Here is a 25,304-nt window from a genome sequence, read left to right on the forward strand (position 1 = left end):
GTTATTGTTACAGTAATAGAGTGAATAATGTGAAAATAAATAAAATATGTTGCTGTATTTTCTGGATGAATTGCCTTTGTTCAAATGAATACAAGCATGCACAAATATTTAACATAATTTATTGCATAATATACATGAATCAATTTTATGAGGCCAACTTAATCTAATTCAGATTCTTGGATCCGAAGACCAAATTTGATGCAACTCCTGCATAAACCCACAAGGCAGTTTACATTTACCAATGAATTTAGAATGAACATCTTCATGATCTGGAAAAGTACTTAACCTATGTTAGTTAATCTTCTATTTATATATCTTGCAAAAGTTTAAAACAGAATAGTTCATGATGAAAAAAAATTGTACAAAATGATCCTACTTTTCCCGGCACAGGACAGTTAAAAAAAGAAGTGTTTAAGGCCACAAAATTGTTTTTTGTTGGACTTTCACTTAGAATCAAGGTGCACTCAGATTCAGTTCTGAAAGAACTTTCTTTCCCTTCCCTTTATTTTTGAAACACACAAAGGAAATAGGGGTTTGGGGTCTTTTTATGTTGTTTTTTTGGCTGAGGGGAGCTATGATCTGATTTTGAAGCTTCTAAAGCAAGAAATCTTTGAAGCTTCTGTTGTTTTCTTTTTTCACAATCAGGTTTTTCGAAATACGTCTTACAATAGTTTGACACATTTGTAACACTAGGTTCTGATAAATGTAGATAGTTTGAACGTACATATTTGAAGATAATAACTTATGAATATGGTTTATCTTTTTCTTCCTTACTTAATGGTTTATAAATAGTTTGTAAAGTAGACACACTCTGAGATTTGAGACTAATGAAGAGCAAAACAGTCAAGTTTTGATTTAAATAATGCTTTTTGACACTGACGCTAAAATTTATTTTGCTTGTGATTTTTCAGTTGAGAAGGTGAATCTCATGAGAGCTTTTGGGGGTTTCGAAGATTTTTTCATGATGTAGAAAACATGGTATACTGCTGTCTATAGCCTTGTTCACGCGTCCATGTTTGCCAATTGTTATGCATGTGCGCCTGAGTGGCTTTGCTAAGGTAAGCAATACCACTGCTGGATGGGAGAGGACAATGTTGTTAACTGTCTGCCTTTCACCTGCAGTTCCAGTAGACATCCAAAGACATCTAACCCTGCTCACTTGTTTGGGTTGACTACGGTTGTTTTTTTACTTTGTGCACCATTTGTTTTTGCTTGATGATTAAAAATGATTGCCCGGTTGGTGCCTCAACACTCTTATTTGGATCCTTGTTGTCTATTCACCAGGTCACACTATTTTTTTCTTCAGGCACATAATGCGGGTATTCCTTAGCACAACTAGAAAATCAATTCTATTTATGTGTCATAAATATTTACACAGAGGTGCAGAGTGTTTTTTTTTTAATGTAACATGCTTCATTTTTTTCATACAAAGATGAACAAAAATACATAATCCTACACATTACGCTGTTCACTTCACAGGAAAACTCCCCACATGGAAATCTTCACCTCAGCCCTTTAACTAGTAACCTACCTTTCCTGTTTATTTATTACTTGAGATTAAGAATATGCCCACTTCAAGCCCTGTTAAACTTTTAGTTTAATTTCTTTCTGTAACACATTTTTATAATAGCCAAGTCTGTTATCATAATATTTACCATAATTGGCAAATTGGCCATCACTGTACTGGAACAATCACGATACACATCTGAGAGCAAAACAAAATGTTTATCGGTGACAGAAAAGTCTGTTATTTTTATTTTAATATAGGTCATTATTTAAATACTAAATTACAGGTTCATGCACATAGAATTAATCCTTGAATCCAGGCAAGAATTAAATGAACTATCCATCCATCCATTTTCCAACCCATTGAATCCAAACACAGGGGTCTGCTGGAGCCAATCCCAGCGCACAAGGCAGGAACCAATCCTGGGCAGGGCACCAACCCACCACAGAACACACACACACCAGGGCCAATTTAGAATCACCAATCCACCTAACCTGCATGTCTTTGGACTGTGGGAGGAAACCTACACAGACATCATGCAAACTCCAAGCAAGGAGGACCTGGGAAGCAAACCCAGGTCTCCTCTGTGAGGCAGCAGGGCTACCACTGCACCACTGTGTCGCCCTTAAATGAACTAGTTTATCTGAAAATTCAATTTCCATGCAAATTATTTCACTTATTATTTGTGACCTTTGTGAAAATGCTCCAATATCATTAAACCATGTAAAATAGACTTAAACTTCACCATCAGCCATTATGAATTTGAAAATAATCATAACATCTATGATCATTTTCTTTTGTTTCATAAATAGTTTTAGTCAAATTGACACTTTATTTTTAGGTTTCTGTTACCAAATTGCATGCTGCAAACTCATTCCTGCTTGGCTGTGCAATTAAGCTTTGCAAAAGACATGGTATATGTGCTTTTTACCATACACCAAATGCTGCCAAAATAATAATGAAGGTATTTTTAATTCAGTATGATAAGTATTGCATTAGGTTACTCATAACTTCAAAAAGTAATCAGACTATGTAATGCATGTTACTTTTAATGTGTTATCCTATTGCTCTTGAGATTCTGTTGCTGAGCTTACCACTATTCATTCAGTTCATCAACATAAATTTCTGTAATACTGAGACAGATTATATCATCCAACAGAATGAATAATGCGATTGCTCAAGTGTTTACCTCTGGAAATTTATTTTTGGACACTTTTACTTATGACTGCTGAAAGCATGTGAAAAGCAAATACATGTGGAGGATGCCAGAGCACAATAGACATGCGCAGACTACAGAATTCTTACCAGTAACTCGGTTAGGGGTTTACATGGCCACATAACCTGATTTCCGTGGAGAAATCTACCACTGTTAATCAGTTTCTCAGAGGCTGATAACCCAGTTTGTCTAACCAGAATAAAGGTTTACATGGCATTTTAGAAATCAGGTTTCTGGGAATAATTGGGTTATTGAACCGCATGTAAATGTGCTAATTGTCTCAGTTCCCTTGGTTTAGAATCATTTGCTTCTCCAGCAGCTAGGAGGTATTTTTTGCCTTTTATTAAAGTTTTCTTCATTCTAGGAAAAGTGAGTCAGACATAACGACAATATGTTGGAGCTCCTGTTATAGATAGATAGATAGATAGATAGATAGATAGATAGATAGATAGATAGATAGATAGATAGATAGATAGATAGATAGATAATTAATATACTGCCATAAATTACAAAAAGCAGATAATAATATTGAAAAAAGACCTGGAGATGAAGATAAAACATGCATACCTGAATAATGACTTCCTAAAATGTCTATTGCTAACTGCACTGCAAAAGATTATTTATTAAATCTTAAATCTTGAATGCCAGATGCAGCAACCCATGATGATATAATAATGGGGAAACTCTTCTGGTCACATAGTAACAAGGAGTTAAAATATGAGTGGCCTAATTATAAAAAAAATTATCATACCTAATAAATTGAACAAGACTTGTCCAGAAAATGCTAAATTAAATAAACCACGCAGACCTTTCAAATCATAACACATCATCAAAAGTCCTTGAAAAAAATTACATGATTAAACTCATGCATATATCTTTCATCCAAATCATTCCAAATAATGTATATACAGATCATAAATAAACTCATTTTAGTCTTATTTACATCAGCTCCAACTATTCGTCTTGTCCCTTTAAACTCACCAGTATATTTCAGCCATGTTGATATTATGAAAAGATTCTTAAATTAATGTCATAGGGCTTAGAATTGCTGCCTTACCTCTCCAAGTGGCTCATTTTAAGATCTGGCCAGAAATATTTCACCTGCACCCCAGTTTAACTCCTGCAGACATGAGTATCTGTTAACTAATAGGTAATTGGTACTTTGTACATTTTTCTAGATTGTGAGTTAAAATAGGTGTGTCCAATGATAAACTTTTGCTCTATTTAAGATTCATTCCTACCTAGCTTTAAAACTCTGTAAAAATTTGCCTTCCATGACTTGGTCAATAATATATCACTCTAAATGTGGATGTTACATTTTAAGAATATGTATTGGGTATCTATAAAATGCTTTTTTTTCCAAACCATTCTGTTTTGTGTTTATTATAACAGTCTTTAATTAGCTACAGTATTAAATTTAGAGTGGAGTCTGATCAGTCTGGGATGTCCATTGAAATTTTTCCTAGGTCAATTGATCAAAATGATTCCATTCTGCAATTTACCTTCTGCAGGTAAGTTTCAGAAAAATCACACTATCCCATATCAGGAACAAGACTATCATGAAGAAAGATAGACAAAGATTGACCAATACAAAAGAGGATAATCACCAAGTAAATCTTTTCTGTGGTAGTATTATGGTCACAGACAAACCATGATCTCTTGTTAACATCAATCTGTGTTTCTAAGATTCTCTACCATGTCTTTCAGTCTCTGACAGTTAACTTACAAATTTCCAAACTGGTTGTTGTAAAATCTGACTGGGCATATTCTGTGAAGACCAAACTCAAATCCATGATTTTTACTCAAATCTGTGCTCATTTCACTGGTGTGCAAGCAATGTCCTAAAGAACTATGTATAAAATATTGTTTAAATTGAATAAAATAGAGGAATTGCTTTATTTAGATAGCCACACCCAATGTATGTCTGCTCACCAAGGTTACTTTTAAAGTAAAATATTCAATGAAAATTTCAAAAGCGTTATCTTAAAATCTTTTTTCAAAACTTACTCCTATCTATCTATCTATCTATCTATCTATCTATCTATCTATCTATCTATCTATCTATCTATCTATCTATCTATCTATCTATCTATCTATCATAAAACATTTTATTGTAAAGAGGGACATCTGATTTATACTAGATTATCATTTTGGGATTAACAGATATAGAACCAGAAAGTAAAACTGTTAAGGTCTGTTAATTTTTTATAGCTATTATACAAATTCCCATGAAGCATTGTAACTATAAAGGGACCCTGCTGAATTATTTTCGCCTCGAGTTCAGGCATAATTTGGGAATTGAGGCCAATTCAGGGATATGCATTGAGGTCTCTAGGGAAGGAGAAACTGAACCAACTTTGCTACAATTAATATACATCATTTTGAAACAAAACTCTTCAGATATTTGTGTTTTTCTACATTAATAAAATGTCCAATAAAAATATGGCTGAAGAATTAGCCCTGAATATTTCACAATACAGATTACTGTTTCTCCATTAGAAATGAATTACTGGCCTATCAGTTTTTTTTAATTGGTTAAAACTACTATTATATTTAACTTACAATATACACATCCTAAAATTTAAAATTTTCTTTCTTTCTTTCTTTCTTTATTTCTTTCTTTCTTTATTTCTTTCTTTCTTTCTTCACTCATCATAATGTGAAACAAAACAGAGTTTTCTGTGTCTCCTTTTCTTCTCAATCCTTGCTACTTTATTTAAGAATAAAATTCCCACTTCCCTAGAAACATCGTCTACCTACTCTTTAACAAGTCTTCAACGTTAAACAAAGGTGCATGCTTTAAATGGATTATGCTCTGAGTAGTAAAAACAGTATTTTAGATGAAGCTTTACAAAACTTGCAGAAATATCACAAAATAATTGCATCAAGGCTTTATGCCTTCATGGAAAAAAGAAACAATACTGCCACTTGTTGGTGAAATAGAAAATCCTAATTGACAATATAAATGTAAATGTAAAAAGGAAGTGGCATAAAGCAAAAAATTCCACTATATTTATTCAACGATTCTCTAAAAACACGCGTATAAACGTTAAAAATTAAACGTGAAATTAAAAGATTAACGAGAAATAATCATGTGGGTATCATAATCACCAACACCCACCATGCACATAGACGTGGTTTGTTGTTTTTCTTTTAACTTGCGCATCTTTACTTGACTTGATCTAACCAATACTACTGATTTTTACGTATTTCCCCAATAAATTGGCCAACTAACAGAAAGTTATTATAGTGCTATTTGCTAATAATGAGGAGATAGTTGGTTACAAATACCCTTTACTGTTTATGGGATCGGAGCGCCTAGTGGTGGAAGATTTAGACTGCAAATCTCTTTCATAAATGAACCACTACAGGCCAACTACGTAACTTGCTAGCTAGGTTGCACTAAATAACTCAATTAAATAAATATGTGTCGATGCCTATATGGGATTCCATTCATAAAACCCGCTTTAGTCCGGCGAGAATCCGAAACCTCTCAGACAGCACCAGAAACACCCCTGGAAGAGGTGCCAGTGCATCGCACGCTCTCATAACTGTTAATATAACGACCCCTAGAACAAAAATCTTTTAAATTCGAGGAGGAAAACGTAGTATCCAGCATGGTTAAAAAAAACCTGTCAGAGAACGTATATATAATCTACATCGTTATTGATCGAGCTGAGACTGGTACGGACTTTGTTATGGCTGCCAGGCTAAAACCACAAGCGTGCTCCTGGTGCATGTGCTAAATTGTGTGTAAAATGAACGCATCACTTCTGATCATTATTGTGTGTATGCAGTTTCCCTGACTTCATCGACAGCATAGATGTTTCTTGAATAAAAGTGAGGCAGCATAACCATTTATATTACGTTATAGTACACCGTGGTTGGGAGAATACAATACAAAATAAATTATAACCAAGCAAATCATTCAATATGCAAAACATTAAAGGAGAAAAACATGAGATTTTAATCTGTGTCACATATTTGCCACCTGTATCTCGACTGTTACAAAGGCTCATAACCTAGAAACCTGTCTCGCTGCGGTGACACTTTTAAATGCTTATCCGCTTAGCATCTCACTAAACAAGCAGCCAAGTGGTCGGGAGACGAGTTAGCGCTCCGTCTCTAACCGAAATAAAAAAGCTTGGGAATTAAAAAGAGTCGTATAAAGAACTTTCATAGACTATACATTGCTGCTTCAATTCGTTGTGAACGTCGTAATAAATGCTGGCGCTAATTTTAGTGTTTTAAAACTTCAAACATTTTACTAATTATTGCTTTTGCCAACGTAAACACAATGCGGTGAAAACACCAGGTAACCATGACCCTGAACTGCCACTTATTAAATAATATATATTCCAAGTGAAAGTTTTTTTTTTACAAATAAAGTTAACTGTTACATGGATCGGCAAGCCGGAGTCTGTTTGACTACATCAAGGAGCAAAGTAGGAAAGAGCCGCGGACCGGAGACCAGTCCATCATAGCAGCCGCTCAGCCACTTGACTCTAAACCTAAACTGACGATGTTCGCGACGAAATCAGTAAAGAGAACACATGCAAGAACTGAAGCGCGAGGGAGCAAAGCTAACGAGTGTATCAGGCTGCTGCACCTAGATTATCTAAAATTTATAAAACCGTTATATATACATTATTATAAAATGTACAGTTAATGGCCTAGACCTATTACACAAGGGGTTTTCTGCAACTCTCGATGTGTTTGTAATTATGATTATTATCATTGTGAAAGAAAGAAAGAAAGAAAGAAAGAAAGAAAGAAAGAAAGAAAGAAAATATCAGTTTTTTTAAAAATACGTACGCCAATGTGGAACAGAGTCATGAACTCCTTTTCATGAAAAAGAAGCAACGTTTGGCTTTATGTTGAAACTAACAGTTTAAAACAATATCTTTATATCTGTGTGAAAATTAATCTTATTTCTAAAACATTTACGACACTAATTTGGAAAATACGTACATTTTAAAAATATAAATGGTTAACGATATAGGTTAATTGTTAGCATTTATTCCACGCCCTGGTTCGTTTATGTGTACTTAGAATTAATACAATGAGATACAACTAGAATTTCTAGTCATAAGCGCAGGTGCGAATATTATTGATCTGACTTTTATGAGAAGTTATTAAAAGGCAAAACAAGCTGGTGTTCCAAGGATTTTCGAGTAATCCGAAAAATATAAACTGTAGAGTTACTATATGAGATTAAATAAATAGCGGTTGACCAACGGCAAATCTACTCTAAAATAACAGCTAACAAGAACTTCTTTAAAAATAAGTTACTGTCTTTTTTAATTACCCTTATAGACAGAACACAATTTTAGAATAAGATTTTGGGATTTTCAGTAAATTTGAAAATTCTCAGTTTAAAAATGCAAGCTCATATACTGTATGGACGTAATGGATCAATTTAAATAGGTTAATTTAAAACAGTGAAACTACGTACTTTATAACAGTGGCCACTTTAAAGTGCAACCTTAAAGTAATTTAACTTGATTTTAAATTTTATTTTTGTTTTAGATATTTCCTTGATATATAATTAAATTCAAAATATGATCAAAAGGTCATAACTTCGTTTTTTTTTTTTTTGATAATGTTTTTACTTGAACAAATCATACATTTAATGTTATCTTAAAGTGAAAACCTTATTTCAGCATGCAGATTAAACATTTAACGTGTAGCTCGAAAACTATTATATAAATAGTTTTTAAAAACATTTTATTTATTTATTTAGTCAAGAAGTCAGTTAGTTAGTTAGTTAATTACATTTATTTTATTTTATCCAGGGTTATTTTCTACCTTGCTTGCAGATCTTCATGAACAGGGCTGTTCGCAGCTCTGAATTGGATAAGCGAATAACAAAAATATATATATATAAATGGACGAGAACAAATAAATTAGCCATTTTATAATAACCTATTTTTATTTTTGGTAGTTTTTTGCTTCTCTGGTAAAAATATACCATTTATTTACAATTAAGCCTGTACAGGCAACTTGGTGCACAAGGCAGGAAGAAGTTTTGCTGTCCTGTTTTTTTTTCTTTTTTCTTTTTGAATATATGAGGAAAATGAATAAACTCGACATAATCTACGCAGACAAAGAAAAGTAGCTGGACTATAAATTAATAGAATTGACTAAGAAATTACACAAAGTTTACGAACTCTGTGGCATCAGTGCTATCCACGCAAAACAGTTAGAGTTAAAACAACGTCAAAAAATCCACTTAATTTTTTTTTAAAGTTCTATCTATCTATCTATCTATCTATCTATCTATCTATCTATCTATCTATCTATCTATCTATCTATCTATCTATCTATCTATCTATCTATATGCACTTACATTTTTTCAAAATTTCTTTTTAGTCTCGTCATGCTCTTATTTAAGAGGTTCATGTTTATGTCGTGGCGGAGAAATAGTAAATGTACCGATATTAATTACCTGTAAATGACGTTTCCGTGCTTTAAACTCAAATACGATAATAGTAGAAATGAGATTATTTTAATTTCTGTTTTAGTTTAAATGTCACTAGGTTTTAATTATTAAGATTTTATTTTAAAATCATTATATACAATAATTTCAGAATTACAGCTGGTGCTGAAACAGAAATAAACTGAAGAACAACAATGAAAAGGGAATCTGATTTTTAAAACTTCAGAAAAGGTTGAGCATCATCGTCAGATGTAAAAATTATTTAAGATTACTATAGAGCTTCTGAAATGTAAGAATAATTAAACCAAAAGTTTCCAAAAATTATGATAAAACCGAATGTATTTTAATTATCATGTAAGAATACCTTATAGAAATACTAAGACCTTAAAAAATCTTAAATAATTTTTACACGATTACAAATATCAATTTTAGAAAATATTTTTATAATTGTCAATTGCTTTGTGCTCTTTTTTTAGAAGTGATTTTTCTTCTTATCAGTTTTTCTCCAGATCATCAAGTTTCTATGCAAAGTTTGAATAGTATCATTTTCAAATCTTGCCACAGATTCTTGGTGATGCTTAGGTAAAACGTGACGAGATTAATTATTATTATTATTATTATTTCCCAATGTCCTTCAGATCATTGACCTGCTGAAAAGAGTATTGTTCCAAGGTTTATTTATTTATTTATTGTACATTGAAGCAAGTTCATATACAATATCTCAGTTGTACTAAGTTCACCAAACCCAGCATTCCCATCATAATGATGCCATAATTCAATGCCATAGAGAGGGTATTTACTCGTTACATGGATATTTCCTTGAGTTTTGTGCAAAAGTGGTCAATCTTGGACTTTCATGACCACTATGCTTTTCTTCCAAAATGTGGCTGTTTCATTCTCTTACACATAGGTCACTTTGTCTATACATTTTTATTCTTGAACATGTAATTTATCAGTTAAAATAACAGTTGTAATGAGCTAACATTGAAAAAACTTTTAAAAGTCTCCAATACTTTTTGCAAGGCACTCTATTGAAAGAAAATTTAAAGGTGGTTTCAACTTAGCCTCATTCCAATTACAAATTAATTATGTTTTAATGATCTGTCTGAGTAATCTTAAAGGTAAATACTAACCCTTTCACGTATGTAGGCTATCTCAGGAATTCAACGGTCAGTGAAGTGTTTGTGTGATCAAAGCTTGAACAAAATAACAGGAAAACTGAACTGAAATTTTCCAGGTTAAGATCCAGATTAATAGACAAACATTTTCCCAGGATGGTGATTTTGTGTGATAAAAAATGTCAAAATGTCGCGCCATTCTCACATATTATGTATTGACTTTATGCAAGGATTAGGTGATGTGTCTAGGGTGAGGATGAATAAAAGTCTTTTTCTTTACAAAAAAAAAAAAAAAGTAGCAACAAATGAAGCTGTGTGCTTTGGTAGCTGTGAATCAACAGTAAATGCGGGAGTAGCAAGTTTCATGTACAAAAAACGTAGTGCAGAATTATGGAACAGTAAAATCAATTTAACATAAACATTTGTATCCTTGCTGCTTCGATTTTAATCTAAAGACTTTTCTTCTGAATAATAGTGCTATTTACATCCTAAACGAATCATGATTCAGGAGCACTGTACAAAGTTTTAAGCAATCATTAAACCAATATGGCTAGATATCCATCTGTTTAACAAACACACATACAATTAATAGACATGTATCTTTTATACAATTTTTAATGTTTCCATCCACTTAAATGGAATGAGGGGTTCACATCTAAACTCTATTATTCCTGGAAGTTAATGTTTATATAAGCAACTACACTAGATCCCAGTAATTCCTAAAATTGCAGTGCTGGGAATTTTGTTGTGTGAGTCATTAATGAAAGCAGTGAGTCACTAAATGCTGCAGTGGCACAATCTGTGGTATAATATTCTATTTAGAATGAGAGTAGTTGCATTCATTGTCTCAATAACCCCATGGATTAAACCAGGGGGTCAAATTATTAAATTAAATCAAGAAAGGATGAATAAAGTTAAAAAACAATTTGAACAATGCCTTGACTCAGACCTCCTGTCTCACGATCCTGTTTCTATTTTCCAGCCAGTTATGTCCATGCTTTACAGCGCTGTGGCTGAAAGATACTATCTTTCCAGGTTTACCTTCCCAAGAGATCTAATTAAAATTTTCTGCTATGTATCTAGTTAGAAAAATATTATGACAGTACTTAATTACAATCACTTAAAATAATTCTTTGAGCAGGCTTAATAACTTTTTTTTAATTTCTTTTTTCAGCCCTTGGCTTAAGGAAAATGCATGGGACTCTTGAAAACTAAAGTACATGTTTCAAATTATTGCCAAAAAAAAAAAGTTAGTGTGTTCTAGCTAATCTCATGTACCTCTTTTATAGTCTAACACAGGGATTAACTATTTTGATCCTCCCTCCTATCTAAAAGAGACATGACCTGGAAGAATGAAAATCATAGAATTAAAATCAGTTCTGTTATCAAAATGGATTGACTTCTTAATTAAGTAATTAAATTGTGACATAACACTGTAGACCAGTGGTTGTCAAACTGTGGGGCGGCCCCCCATAGGGGAGCACGAAGATGTGATAAAAGGAAAACAAGAATCGAAAATATGAAAAATACATCTATTGAAACCAAAACAAATTAATTTAAACTACATTCTGACACTAGAAAAATAAATATAGAGTTAGATAAATGTCAATAAAAGTTAAGTAGGCATAATAAAATATGCATCTATGATATATCATTTATTAAAAAAGAACAAATTGGTATTAGTGGGCTCCTTTCAAAAAAACATTAGGGGTGCGTGATTAAAACTGTTATGAAAACTCGGGTCGCAAATACGTACAGGTTGAGAAACGGTGCTGTAGACACTGTGGCCTTTTGGGACCAAAACTGAAGGTTCTTGATCTAATTCAATGGTTGTGCCATAATGTCTTTTTGTTTTTGGTGGAAGGCACCAAAGGGAAATATTGTTAGTGCTTTGGAAATTGATTGATTTATTTTATCTTGAGTGAAAGTTGTGGCCATACATCTAGAAATAAACCTATTCAAGGTACATATAATTTGTTAAATAATTCCTGATAATTATAGACATGATATAAGCGTAAAGAATGGCATCGGAATGAACAGGGAGGTTTATAGATAATATCCCTATGTTTTGTAGGTATAAATTAGGGCTATCAAATGATTAAAACTTTAAATTGTGATGAATCGCAAAATGAACCTCTGTTGAACTCAATTAATTTTGTGTTTAATCACGGTAGTTCAGCAACATTCAATAGTCACCCCTGAATGTGACTGCTGCACAACTTCTTAGCAGCTCAAAATACAAAGACTTGTACCTTTCTTGTAAATCTTTGGCAAATGACATGATTGTCTCATGTGAAGGTAATGGGAAATGTCAGAGTTCACTGAATGACGTCTCTCAGCCCCATATCTTTAATTATTCTCAGACATCTACAGTCTGATGTAACCCATTTTTCAATAAAAGTGGTAGTCAATGTTTTAGATTTTCTTTCTTTCTAATTAGAACTTATAGCAGTGGTGTCATGCATTTTTAGCTCTTAAATGGTAGTCAAAGACATCCTACTTGTGTGATATTTAAATTTGCTAATACTAACTTTCCTAGTATCAACAGTTTTGTCCTTTGAACCATCTCTATGAGTTTTAAATCAGAAGTAACTGTCATAAATTTCGTCTCTCTCAGCTGTAATTAAGAGAATAGTTTAGATAAGGGGTTCCCAGACTCTTAGTCAAGGCCTGGGAAAATGTTACACCATCTGGTCAAGGTCTCCACTAATATAAAGCCAATGGTGTGAAGAACAGAATGATCTTAGGACTTGGTTACTACTAGTTACTATTAGCATTATTGTTTTCTATAATAGTCAACCTATTCATCAAAGCAAATGCTTAACTATAGCAGGCTTTTGAGAGATATATGATTAAATGTCATATGATATCTCTAGGCCAGCAGTCTTCAACCTTTTTTCTTGGTGTACACCTAAAGGAATTAAAATATTTTGAAGTACCACTATATTCTTTCAGTCTTAAATTATTAAGTAGTGAACTCTTACTAGGCACACCTAAAAGAGATATTTTTTAACTCCCACTACATTTGCTCTTGAGGATTTGTGAAGTTATTACAGGTTTGATTTTTCTGTGGTTGTGCATATCTATTAGTACATTAAACACCTTTTAAATTATTATTATTTTAAATGTAGAACAGTAGTATGATTTGATAAGCAATAAAAATTATAAAGCCTAAATTTTTCACATTTTTAATTTGCAAAAATGAAACACGCTAGTAAAGAAATGTCAAATGAAGTAGAAAAAGAAGTTAAATATGACTTTAGGTGCAATATAAGAGAATAATTCAAAGTCAACTGTGAAGTGTCTTTATATTTTATAAGATCATTACTGTCAGTTTTGGGTTCCAGTTTTCATAACCTTAAGCACAGTTCTGCTCCTAACTTCAGCCTATTCCTGTATTTATCTTTAACGGGTGGAAAAAGGTTACCCAACATTGGCAACTCTATCTGAAAAAAGCTTTTTACTGATGCGTAATATGAATAATTCTAAAATGTGATAGTAGATACATTATTATTAACCAATCAAGTTACCTGTTGAAAGCAGTTAATAGAATACATTTTAAAATATTTGATATTTGGCTTAATGTACACTGTACCTCAACTCTTCTTACCCGGCAATTACTCTCTCGATTGTATTCTCATAAAGCCTGCATCTCAGACTCTGACATTTTGCAGTGGCTTGCATGACTCCTGTCAGCTTTAAAACTACTAATAATTATAGACAGACCCCATCATCCACTGTGAAAACATTTATATTCCTTGGAATACTTCTCACTTTGATGGTGACTCTCAGAGCTCCAATTATGCCTTTCCTCAGTATCCTAATGTGCCTTATCATCACTTGCCTGGTGCTTTATCTTCGATTCACATTTGATTGAGCAGCCAAAGCAAAACTGACTCAGACCACCAGGAGGGACTGAATACACACACACACACACACATACACATGCACTTGCACAAGCACATGCACACGCACTCCCCCCCACACACACACACATTCACATTGTATTATATAGTAAATAAGTGTAAAAGTCACCTTTGCACTTCATTGTATTTTCTTCTACTTTAGTCTGTCAATTTCTAAAAGTGTTTTGTAGTACTAGGGTGTTGTACCATGTTAGCCATTATGAATGTAGTGAAAAGTCAAGCAAAATGACACCTTTTATTGGCTAACTAAAACATTAAAATATGCAAGCTTTCAAGGCAACTCAGGTCCCTTCTTCACGCAAGATTGATTTGCCTCGAAAGCTTTCATATTGTAATCATTTTAGTTTACCAATAAAAGGTGTCATTTTGCTTGACTTTTCACTAAAAGGGTTCTAAAAGTGATAGCACAGTATAAAAATGAATGATGACATTAATTGTTCAATTAACTTTTTCACCAAATCTAAAAATCTTACAAAGTTGGAAGATTGGACCTGAGAGAGACAGATGCACTGTACGGACTGCTTATGCCAGTGGAGGGGTGACAAGGAGTGCACTCACCTAAGTACCTCTCTTTTCAGTTTTGGTGCGTGGTTTCGAATAGTCTGCATACTGGCATGGATCGGGAACAAAGATGTGTGCAAGCAAGAGAGAGAGCTGTTACCTCTGAGCCATTATGAGCATTGGAAGACTTCAGTTTTTCAGAAGAGGAAAACAAAATGAGAAAATCAAGAATGGAGTCTCATAGAAGGGGTACTGTAAGACTGAGCAGTAGAACTGACATGCAGCTGAACATGCAAACCCAGGTTCAAACCTTGTGCAGCAAAGGTCCTTTTAAGTTCCACGTTTTGCTCTTTTTTTCTCATGTACCACCTGACAGCTGTTTGTGCAATGCACATGTTGAGGACTGCTACTTTCATGTATAAGAACATTAATATACAACTACTTTCATGTAACAACTTAAGAACCTTTTCAGTTACCTATATGTTTATTCAAAAGCCAGGCAGCTTAAAGACACTGTTTAACACTGGAATTGATTTTTCTTTTAATAATCTCAGCCTTGCCAGAGCCACAACCCCCATTTAATTAACATTGGATTACGTGTCAAACAACACATGCACTAAATGCAATTAATTAAAAATGATGCATTATAACCTTCAAATTAACTGCATATGTTAATGCTATTAGAAATTAATTGTTAATTTTCTTTAAGTGATAGAGAAAATAAGTGGCATTGATTAGGGTGAATTTTCCATCCATCCATCCATACATTTTCCAACCCGCTGAATCCGAACACAGGGTTACGGGCATCTGCTGGAGCCAATCCCAGCCAACACAGGGTGCAAGGCAGGAAGCAATCCCGGGCAGGGCACCAACCCACCGTAGAGGGTGAATTTTGAAAATTTTAAAACTTAATTTTTTTACCATTTAAATCACATGAAGTGATAGCACAGGGGTTACCACTATTGTCTCACTGCTTCAGGAATCTGTGTTTGATTTCTTTCCTTATTAGTATATGTAGAAATGTGCAATTCCTAACTGAGTTTTTATAATGTGATCTCTGATCATGGTCTCTGTGTTAAAATAAGCATATTAAAAAAAGAAATCCGAAAGGGATGGAAAATCACATGCAGCCAGAAGAATCTTAATGTTATAATTGAAGTGAAACCCCTATATCCCAATTTAAGAGACGTAAATTCCATGCTAGTGCATATCTCCATCAATACCACCCAAAGTACAGTAGTATGTTCCTTAGAGTAACTAGAGAGACTCTCTCTGAAAAAATGCCACATATAAAATTGTTGAATATCAATTATTTCTCATCAAAAACAAAACTTAAAAAAGGCAAAAAAAAGTTTTTTGGATGCAGTGAAAACCAACAAAAGTCTTAAGACACTATCATCAGCAAACAGAAGTGGTTTCTGGCATAAACAGCCTAGACAAATTCCCAGGGAGGCAGAGCACCTTGTCCCCATCTACCCCGATCTGTACAATTTCATTCAAACAGCACAGAAGTTCACAGCTGTAGCCAGATGCCTCTGTCTCTGTTCTGCATTCCCTATCCTCTTCCTGCTACTGGTGTTGTCTGCTAACCAGAACAGAGCTCAAGAAGAGGGAAGGGTGGTTGTCAAGAAGTATCTTTGTTACAATCTCTCACTGAACTGGTTTGTTTAATGGCATCTAAGAAATTGCACAAATGCACCACTGTTTTCTCTAAAAACACACACAAGCATATGGAATGATATACAGTATAAGGCAGAGCCTGGCATTTTGCCTACATTAGCACTGAAACAGAAAATCAGTAAATTAAATAAAATGAATAATAAAAATGAAATCTGAGGCACATTGAGTTACGTTAGTTTTAGCTAGATATGGGGAATGGGCAATTACTCAGTAAGGCAGAATAGGTGATGTGGCCATACCTGAAAAAAGTTAATTGAAAATGAATGTCACCATAATTTTCTTTTTAGGAAAAAACAAATAGAGATGAGATAAACAAAAAGAAATATCTAGAAGTGAGTTAATATTACATAATGTTTTAAAACATACTAGCTGATGTACCTGGCTTTGCCTAGAAAAGAGTGATAAAATATATTTTATATTTTGGTAAAATAAATAAAAAAGCAGAACTGACTCTTATGACCTATTTATCGCATCAGAAAGAGAGAGAGGTTAGGAGCACATGCTGATACAGTGCATTCTCACACCCACCAATGACAAACCAACTCAGGATCCCAGATTAGGACCCTAATGCAGCCATGCAATAGGTGACACCTCAGCACCACACTAGTTTAGATGGAGTGGAACAGTGTAAGGTTTTTTAGGGTGGCTGGAGAGCCAATTCTGCCACCAACCCCCAGGTTTTTCGGCCTACATGCAGGGCTGAATGCAGATTAACATCATACCCAGGACAGAGCAATTACAGGTTAATGAAGTAGAGTTACTTTTGGCATTTACAGGATTTGAACCGGCAACCTTCCAATTACCAGTGCAAATCCCCAGCCTCAGAGCTACCACTCCGCCCATCAGGAAGGAAGGCATTTGTTTTGTGTTATTTAGCTTTTAGTGCTTCTTATATTATAAAGGCCTTGCAAAATTTTACTGTGAAATTAAGTATAATTTTTAAAGATCAGTAATTTTGAAGAAAAAAAAAGAAATTTATTGAATAGTAATAATAATTATCTCCATAGTTTAGTGATTATTTTGAAATGTTATAGACATTTAGAATGCACCACAGTCAACGATCACTAAGATACAAATGAAGGTCAAGTGGCACACAAACCCTCCTCCTCCCAAAGCAGCACTCCTGACGAAGCCCCACAAAGTGTCTGCCTTCTCTCATGCCCAGTGTCTCAAAACACTTTTGTAACTCCAGCTCAAGTAAGGATCATGCCAGGGACAAAAACTGAATATGACATTTTTTGTTTATCACAAAATAAGCATTCAGAAAAGCCATAATTCATTTTTGATACAATCAGCTGTTCAGGAGACTAGTGAGAGGCAAACATAAAAATCTTTTTCAATATGTTCAAATATTTAAAAGTTCTCAATAATTACTATGGTCAACATAAACACCTGAAATTGTTGTTTTGTTATACAATCCGTTTGAAATAAGAATCACATCAATATCATGTTGTGTTTGGGAGACGTGTGATGCTCAAACACACAGACAGACAGAAACTAAAAATGTATATACAGTATATGTAGTAAAAGGGGAGATCTGTTATGCAAACTATGAAGCTTAAACACCAGGGCCCCTGTTCCCAAAGGTACTCCAGCAGTGATTTTAGTCCACATTGAGCAGGAGTTTTTAAAATAATATTACTAATACAGTGTAATTTGGTACAAAATAATAGTTAAAATAAAAACTAAGAAGTTATTAAAGTATAAGAAAAATGGTGGCAATCAGTCATAGAACAAACCCATTAAAGAAGATAACAGTGGTTACCCAAACCTCATTGCTGGTTGCAAAGAGGCCTCCATAACAGTTTAAACTTCAGAACCCCAAAAATGCACCACTGGTAGTAACAGTAAGATATGATAAACACGAAAACAAATAAAGAGCCTTTTCTTCAGAGCAATTTAATAAGGCACAGTATTGGCCAGTTGCAGCCATCTGGCAGATATGTAGTACTATTAATTTATCCAGCTGATCATGGCAACTTTTAGTGAGGTTGTCTTAGTTTTTATTTTTTCTTTATATTTATTCAAAGAAAAATCTACAAATGTACTAACCTAAATTCTACATCAAACTATACCAGAAATAACTGCAAAGTCTTTTAGAAACAGATATTGCAATTTTCATGTGATGTTTTATCATACAGACAGAAATTTATATTTGTATGGCAGCGTTCCTCAACCTTTAAGTATTTGCGACCCGAGTTTTCATAACATTTTTTTGAAATGTAGATACATATTTTATTATACCTACTTAACTTTTATCAACATTTATCTAACTCTATATTTATTGTGCTAGTATAAGAATGTAGTTTAAGTTAATTTGTTTTGTTTTCAACAGATTTTTTTTTCATATTTTTGATTCTTGTTTTCTTTTTTTCACATCTTCGCCCCCCTAAGGGGGGCCCGCCCACAGGTTGAGAACCACTGTTGTATGGATTACATATAATACAGCTCCACTTTCTCCTAAAATATTGTCAGCAGGTTGCTATAAAAAGGCTGTGCTATAAAATCATTGGATCTGTTTTTCTCATCTTGATCATGTTAATTCAACAGAAGGGATATATTTATTTTCATTGACAAGTTTATAGACATAGAGGTAATTTATCTTTAATTCAAATATGAATATTTGGATTGTATAATGAATATTTTTATAATCTAATTAAAAGCAGAAGCAACTATGTTATCAGAAAAAAAACAAACTTTGTTTTATTATAATAATGCACATGCACTTTTTAAATATTATTGGTTCTCACATTTATTATAAAGCAATGGCGCTATGTTCATTTTATTTAGGTATTGTCTTTGTGTACTATTTTCTCTACCTATGTACTGCATTATTATTCATTATAATTAATTTTAAAACTGAACGAAAGATTGCTGTCTGGTTGGCGAAACATATTACTCTACTTTGCAATTGTTTCTCTTCTGAAAGAATTGGTTGCAATAAACTGGGAGCTATTGGCATAGTGTCCCAGCATTTGCCAGCACAGTTTATGCCCATGAAAGGCAGGAGATTATGATTATGTTGCGTGATCTCGCCTTGGGCACTAAATGACTGAGGACCGCCACTGCCATTCAGATTTACCATTAAAATTACAAACTTTAATCAAATTTAAATTTAAGTTAGACATCCTAGTGTAGGTTCTGTGGACTTCAAGCTATTCTCATGACTTTTTATTTTACTTAGTAAAGTCATTTAAGAATTGAATTCTTGAGGTATGGTATCCTACAAAAGACCTACCATAAACTGTCCACAACTAACTTTAAATGGCTAAATTTCCAAACCATTACACAAAATCAAAAACAGGTAATTGGAGAAATAACTGTGCATTTTTTTATCCAAAATTCTGTGGTTCTCTGTAGATGATAGCAGTGCATGTAATAAATTGTTTTTTTTTTTCTATTTTAGGAGGATCTTTTTCTACAGTAAAAACAGGAAAGATATGTAGTCCATTTAAGGCAGTTCATAGGTCCCAAGTGAAACAAGGCCCCATCTGTCCCACTGGTAGAATAATCCCATGAATGAAATTAACCTCTGCAACTACTTCCAATCGACCACAAAAGTACTGAACTTAGCAACATATGACAGTGGCAGAAATCCATTGCCAAGTATGCTAAAGGACTATCTAGAGAAGACCGCTCTTCCACACAAAATATATATTCCAAAATATATAGACCACAACAGTAATTTGCCAGTCAAGAAAAAAAGTAGTTTTTACTAAATATGAGTATTATAATTTTATGAACAGTATAACAAGACAGAATGGTTATGCAGTGGTTAGTGCTGCTGCCTGAATGTTTTAGAGATCTGGGTTTGAATCCTCTAGTTGCTACTATCTGTGTGAAGTCTACAAGTCTCCTCATGTGTGTGCTTTTTCATTTCTACTCTGATTTCTGTCATTTTCAAATAAATATACAATTAAAATGTGTCACAATGGCTCAGTGATAACACTGCTGCCTTGTAATAAGAAGACCAAGGTTTATGTCTTGAGCCCTAACTTCATAGAGTGTGCATGTTCTCCCCATCTCTTCTTCTGGATGATCTAGTATCCTCAATTGATCTAAAGGTATGCAAATTAGTCAGTCAGTCAGTCATTGCCCAACCCGTAACATCCTAATAGAGGGTCACGGGGGTCTGCTGGAGCCAATCCCAGCCAGCACAGGGCACAAGGCAGGAACAAATCCCAGGGCAGGGCGCCAGCCCACCACAGGGCACACGCACACACACACACACACCAAGCATAAAATAGGGACAATTTAGAATCACCAATGCACCTAACCTGTATGTCTTTGGACTGTGGGAGGAAACTGGAACACACGGAGGAAACCCACGCAGACATGGGGACAACATGCAAAGTCCACACAGGGAAGACCCGGGAAGCGAACCCAGGTCTCCTTACTGCAAGGCAGCAGCAGTACCACTGTGTCCCCATGCCACCCAGTATGCTAAATTATTTGATGATAAATCAACCTTAATGTTTTGGTGTGTGTATGTGTGAGTGTATTCACCCAGTGATGGACTTTTGCCCTGTGCTGTGCCCTATGCTTGCTAGGATAGTCTCCAACCCTCCATGACACTGTTCAGGATTAATTGAACTTATAAAGTGATATAGTATTGTATATACATATAAGATTACTTTAAAAGCCAACTATTAAACTAACCCTGTTTGACCCTATGTAGAGGCACATGGATGATTTTTCCCTGCAAGGGAGTGGCGCCCCATCCAAGGTAATGCATAGCTCCTGTCTTTCCTCTGCTTTTGCTAATATTACTGTACCCCCTCCTGAATTTCTGTATTTAATTTTTTTTTTTATGAGACTTTACTTTGGTATTTTCATATAACTGTGGTTTTTCCTTTACTTTTGAGTGTACATACTCCCAGTTCAGCTGAGATTTTCCATTACACTTCAGATTTAACTAATTCCTAAATTCCATTTCTCAGTTAACAGTCCTGTTTAGGCAATACTCTGCCTATTTATCTCTCAGGACAAAATGATTTTTGCTACTTCTCAATGTGGGCATTGATGAAATATTAAATTTTGAAATTAAATAGAAATTAAATACAGTATCAAGCAGTCAATAAGAACATGATAAAGATAAAGACTAATCTCAATAGATTTTCAAAACTGTTATGAGTACTTGAAGTTATAATACCCAATCTACCTCTTATTTATTTTTTATTTCCATGCTACTTTAAATTTTTCTCTCACACACATTAAAAATATTAACACAATATTCTCAAAATGTATCTAGTTTGGAAAACATTCCAGGTTCACCCATCCAATGCTGGATTAATATGTCCAAGAGTCCCATGGTATCAAAATACAAAACATACTCTTCCTCACTTACCCCCCACCAAAGTCACCCCTACTAGGTATAAACATATAGTCATATATTATGAACATCACATATAACAACAATAAATCAGTTATAGAGACTAAGGTTGAAAAAGAAAATCCAAAATTTTATACTGACGTTTGTTTTTGGTCATTTGTGTTTTACAATGAATTTGACAAACTAATTTATGAGTGCAACATTACATCTGTAGGAAATTGACTTTCTTCTGATAGTATAGTTAATGAACATTACTTAACCAGTTTTTAAAGGGGTTATGCCACTTTGTGCAAAATAAACCAAAAGACTGGGAAAAGAATTCTTTGCTTGAGTTAGGCATTGTTTGGTGTATATCTCCTGTATACCATATTGTCATTAACATCAATGTCTGTGTTATGGAGCTCTACAAATTTCAACTGCATCTTGCTGCTAAAGCTACTGGAAGTGGTGATATTAGACCTTTTCTGACTTTATGTACTCTCATTGACCAGTCTCAGCTGCAGTATGTAATGCTTGTTCAAAGTGCTTGCTCAAATCTTTATGTTGATTTATTTATTTTAAAAATGCTGTATTTTACTTCTGTCTCTTCTTTCTTTTCACTGCACCCATGGGTTCTCATTTTGAATGAACATCCATATGGCCTTTTTTGTGTTACATCAAATGTACAGTCTCATGGAAGTGGGCTATTAGTCATCTCCTCAACTGCTCTGATAATGCCCCACCCATGTTAAACGATCATGATTCTAAATCATTCTTTCTTTAAAAACTTTAGTTCTGATTGTATATTGAATGACAGATTACTCTGCATATCTGTACTGTTGAAGAAAACTTGCACTTATCTTGTTATTAGGCATCTGTTTCACTCACATATGCAAAGGCACTTTGTAAGCAAGCCCCCAGGATATGCACCCAAGTAACTCTGATGGTAAAAAACTACAGGAATCTCATCTTTCTCTAATGTCCAGTATTATTAGGCTTTTCAGATATGGATTGAAAAGGTTTAATCTAAAAACTCTTGGTGATTATTTGAAAATAAAGAGGCCTCCACATACCGCTTCCCTTTGTTCTGTATAAGGTTAAGCAAAAAAGATGCTTCTTTTTGTATGGATGTTGACTAAAATAAATAAGCACATTCATACAACTTTATACTCTGTATGGATAATCATTTTAAACACTGCACCACAGTACTACTCCTGTTTTACACGTACTTTCGAAAATCAAAATTATATTGCCAATTGTTTGATAGGAGGTTTCAGGGTAAAAATTTAGGTTTCTGGGCTTATCAGTGTTACCAGACAATTTTCACAGAGTACAAATCAAAGTACACATTAACAAAAGCTGATGATTAATCTAGTGTTGGATGTGGGGTACGTACAGTTGAGAACACTATTCTGCTACTTTAAATTATTCATTTAAATATTTCCTCTTTTTTTTTGTCATACCATGCCTTCACTTTTCACACCCTGGTGGTATTCAGAGTGATGCATCTTGCAGTTTTATCACCCCTTCATGGAGATACATAAGGAAAAAAAAACAATCATTAAGGACCACATTAATTCACAGGTTGTTGGACTGTGATAATCTGAAAGCCTGCCAAATTCATATTACTCATTTTAATATATGGACGCATTGTTCACTGTATAATCATGTTAAATTTGTATTTAGTAGTGTAGTGTTAGCTTCTGTATATGAAAAAATGCTTTCATGTTTGAAAGAGGCAGAGCCAGGCTGCAATATTTCCACATACCCCACATATCACTTGTCACACACTCTCTGCAATTAATCTGAGATTGACACAGAATATTCTGAAAGCTACAACAAAGACAGAAGTGTGCCTGAACACAACAATCATATGGAATGCTGGTCAATTATTAAAAAAAAAAGTCATAATTGACTACTTGTTGAAAATGGAAAACTAAGATGCAGCATTTGCAAGACACTAAATTTTCATGGCCTATCTAGGTGACAAAAGAATGGAGCTCACTATCTCTTATAGCAGCGCAGACAGAGCTAATCAGTCATGCATTCACCGGTAGTCTCCATTGTTCACATAAAAAATTATTAAACAAACAAACAAATGAATACATAAGCAATAATAATAAAAATTAAAACCAAAATGTTTGAATATATCCAGAAAACATATTAGATTTCCTTCAGGACTCTAGCCTCTAAGGTATGAGAAAAGGTTGGATGAGTTTAAGCATTTCAGTTCATTCACAACCACAATGAGAAGACATAATATTATTTCTTTTGGTTGTAAGGGGAATTATTTAAAATTTATGATAACTGTTGCCATTCTTTAACAAGTAGAAGGGGAAATAGATGGAACTGAATAATGATGAATTGGTGCATGGTTTATGTAAAGAACTGTAAACACTCAGAACAAGCTGTTTAATAAGGCAACTAAAATTAGGCAGTACTTTATATTAAGTGTCCCTTTAACAGTGTACAGTATTTACATCTTAACTACTTTTAATAACTACATTATAAGTGGAAATTATTACCATGTGATTCCTTTGTAACTATAACAGTAGGCAACAGGTCATCCACATAAAGCTAAGGATGTTCGGGCATGGCCAGTTAGTGGATGGGAGATTATCAAGGAAAGTTTGGGATTGGCTGGTAGAGGTGCTGATGAGGTTAGCAGGGGGCAATTACCCTGTGGTCTGAATGTGGATCCCAATGCAGTGAGGGGGACATTGTGCTGTAAAGATGGTGCTGTCCTTTGGATGAGATGTCAAACCAAGTCCTCACTCTCTGTGGCCATAAAAGATCCCAGGGTATCCTTTGTAAGGAGTAGGGTGTATCCCAGGGCTATCTTAATGTATGGACACAATGGGCACTGGCCAGGGGCCTCAGGAACATAGTGCCCTCAATGTTTCTGATTCCTATGTATGTTTCTGTTTTGCTTTCAAAATGGGCCCCAGTGCACTAGTTTATCTGGAGTCTTATGATGTTGTTAAGATGACCCTGGGTATCCTCATGTCTGCGCTAAATTGCTCACCATGGCGTAGACATTCTGGCCTTCTAATCATACTATCTGTAATTAACTATCTCTCACAACAGTTAATGTGTGGTGAGTGTATTGGTGCAGAAATGGCTGCCATTGCATCATCTAGGTGAATGCAACACAGTAGTGGTAGTTGGAGTGGTTCCCCATTCACAAAAGTGTTTTGACTAGTGAAATAAGTGCTATATAAGTGTAAAGAATTTATTATTATTATTATTATTATTTCATATCTCAACTTAAGTAATAATGTGGATATTTCGCTTTTTTTATTTCATATCTGATTGTGTACCTTCCTATGCCATTACTGAGCTGCACAGTAATTTCATAGTAATACTGCCTAGTTACAGGATAAGTACAGTAATGCAAACGTTCATCAGATATTGACTTTTGGACTATAAAAATTAACTCCTAAAGTTATGTCAATGTGGAATTCACATGTTCTCTGACTTCATGGGTCTTCCTAGTAACCACAAAGATTAAATTGCTTGGCAAATTCAGGACCTTGTGTCCAATGCTGTCTTAATAAGCTCTGCAGACTGGTATCCTTAAATCTGATAAAGTAGGTTTAAGATTAC

The 25,304-nt window shown here is 34.1% G+C and overlaps 1 protein-coding gene across 4 annotated transcripts in view; it reads right to left on the reverse strand.

Moving 5' to 3' along the window:
* The window catches only part of cd4-1 (CD4-1 molecule), a 126,782-nt gene that overhangs the window by 73,305 nt on the left and 28,173 nt on the right, over positions 1-25,304 (reverse strand). The gene's annotated exons all lie outside the window — the stretch shown is intronic.

The sequence above is a fragment of the Polypterus senegalus genome, chromosome 9 (genome assembly GCF_016835505.1).
Source record: "Polypterus senegalus isolate Bchr_013 chromosome 9, ASM1683550v1, whole genome shotgun sequence".
In the NCBI taxonomy this organism is placed as follows: domain Eukaryota; kingdom Metazoa; phylum Chordata; class Cladistia; order Polypteriformes; family Polypteridae; genus Polypterus; species Polypterus senegalus.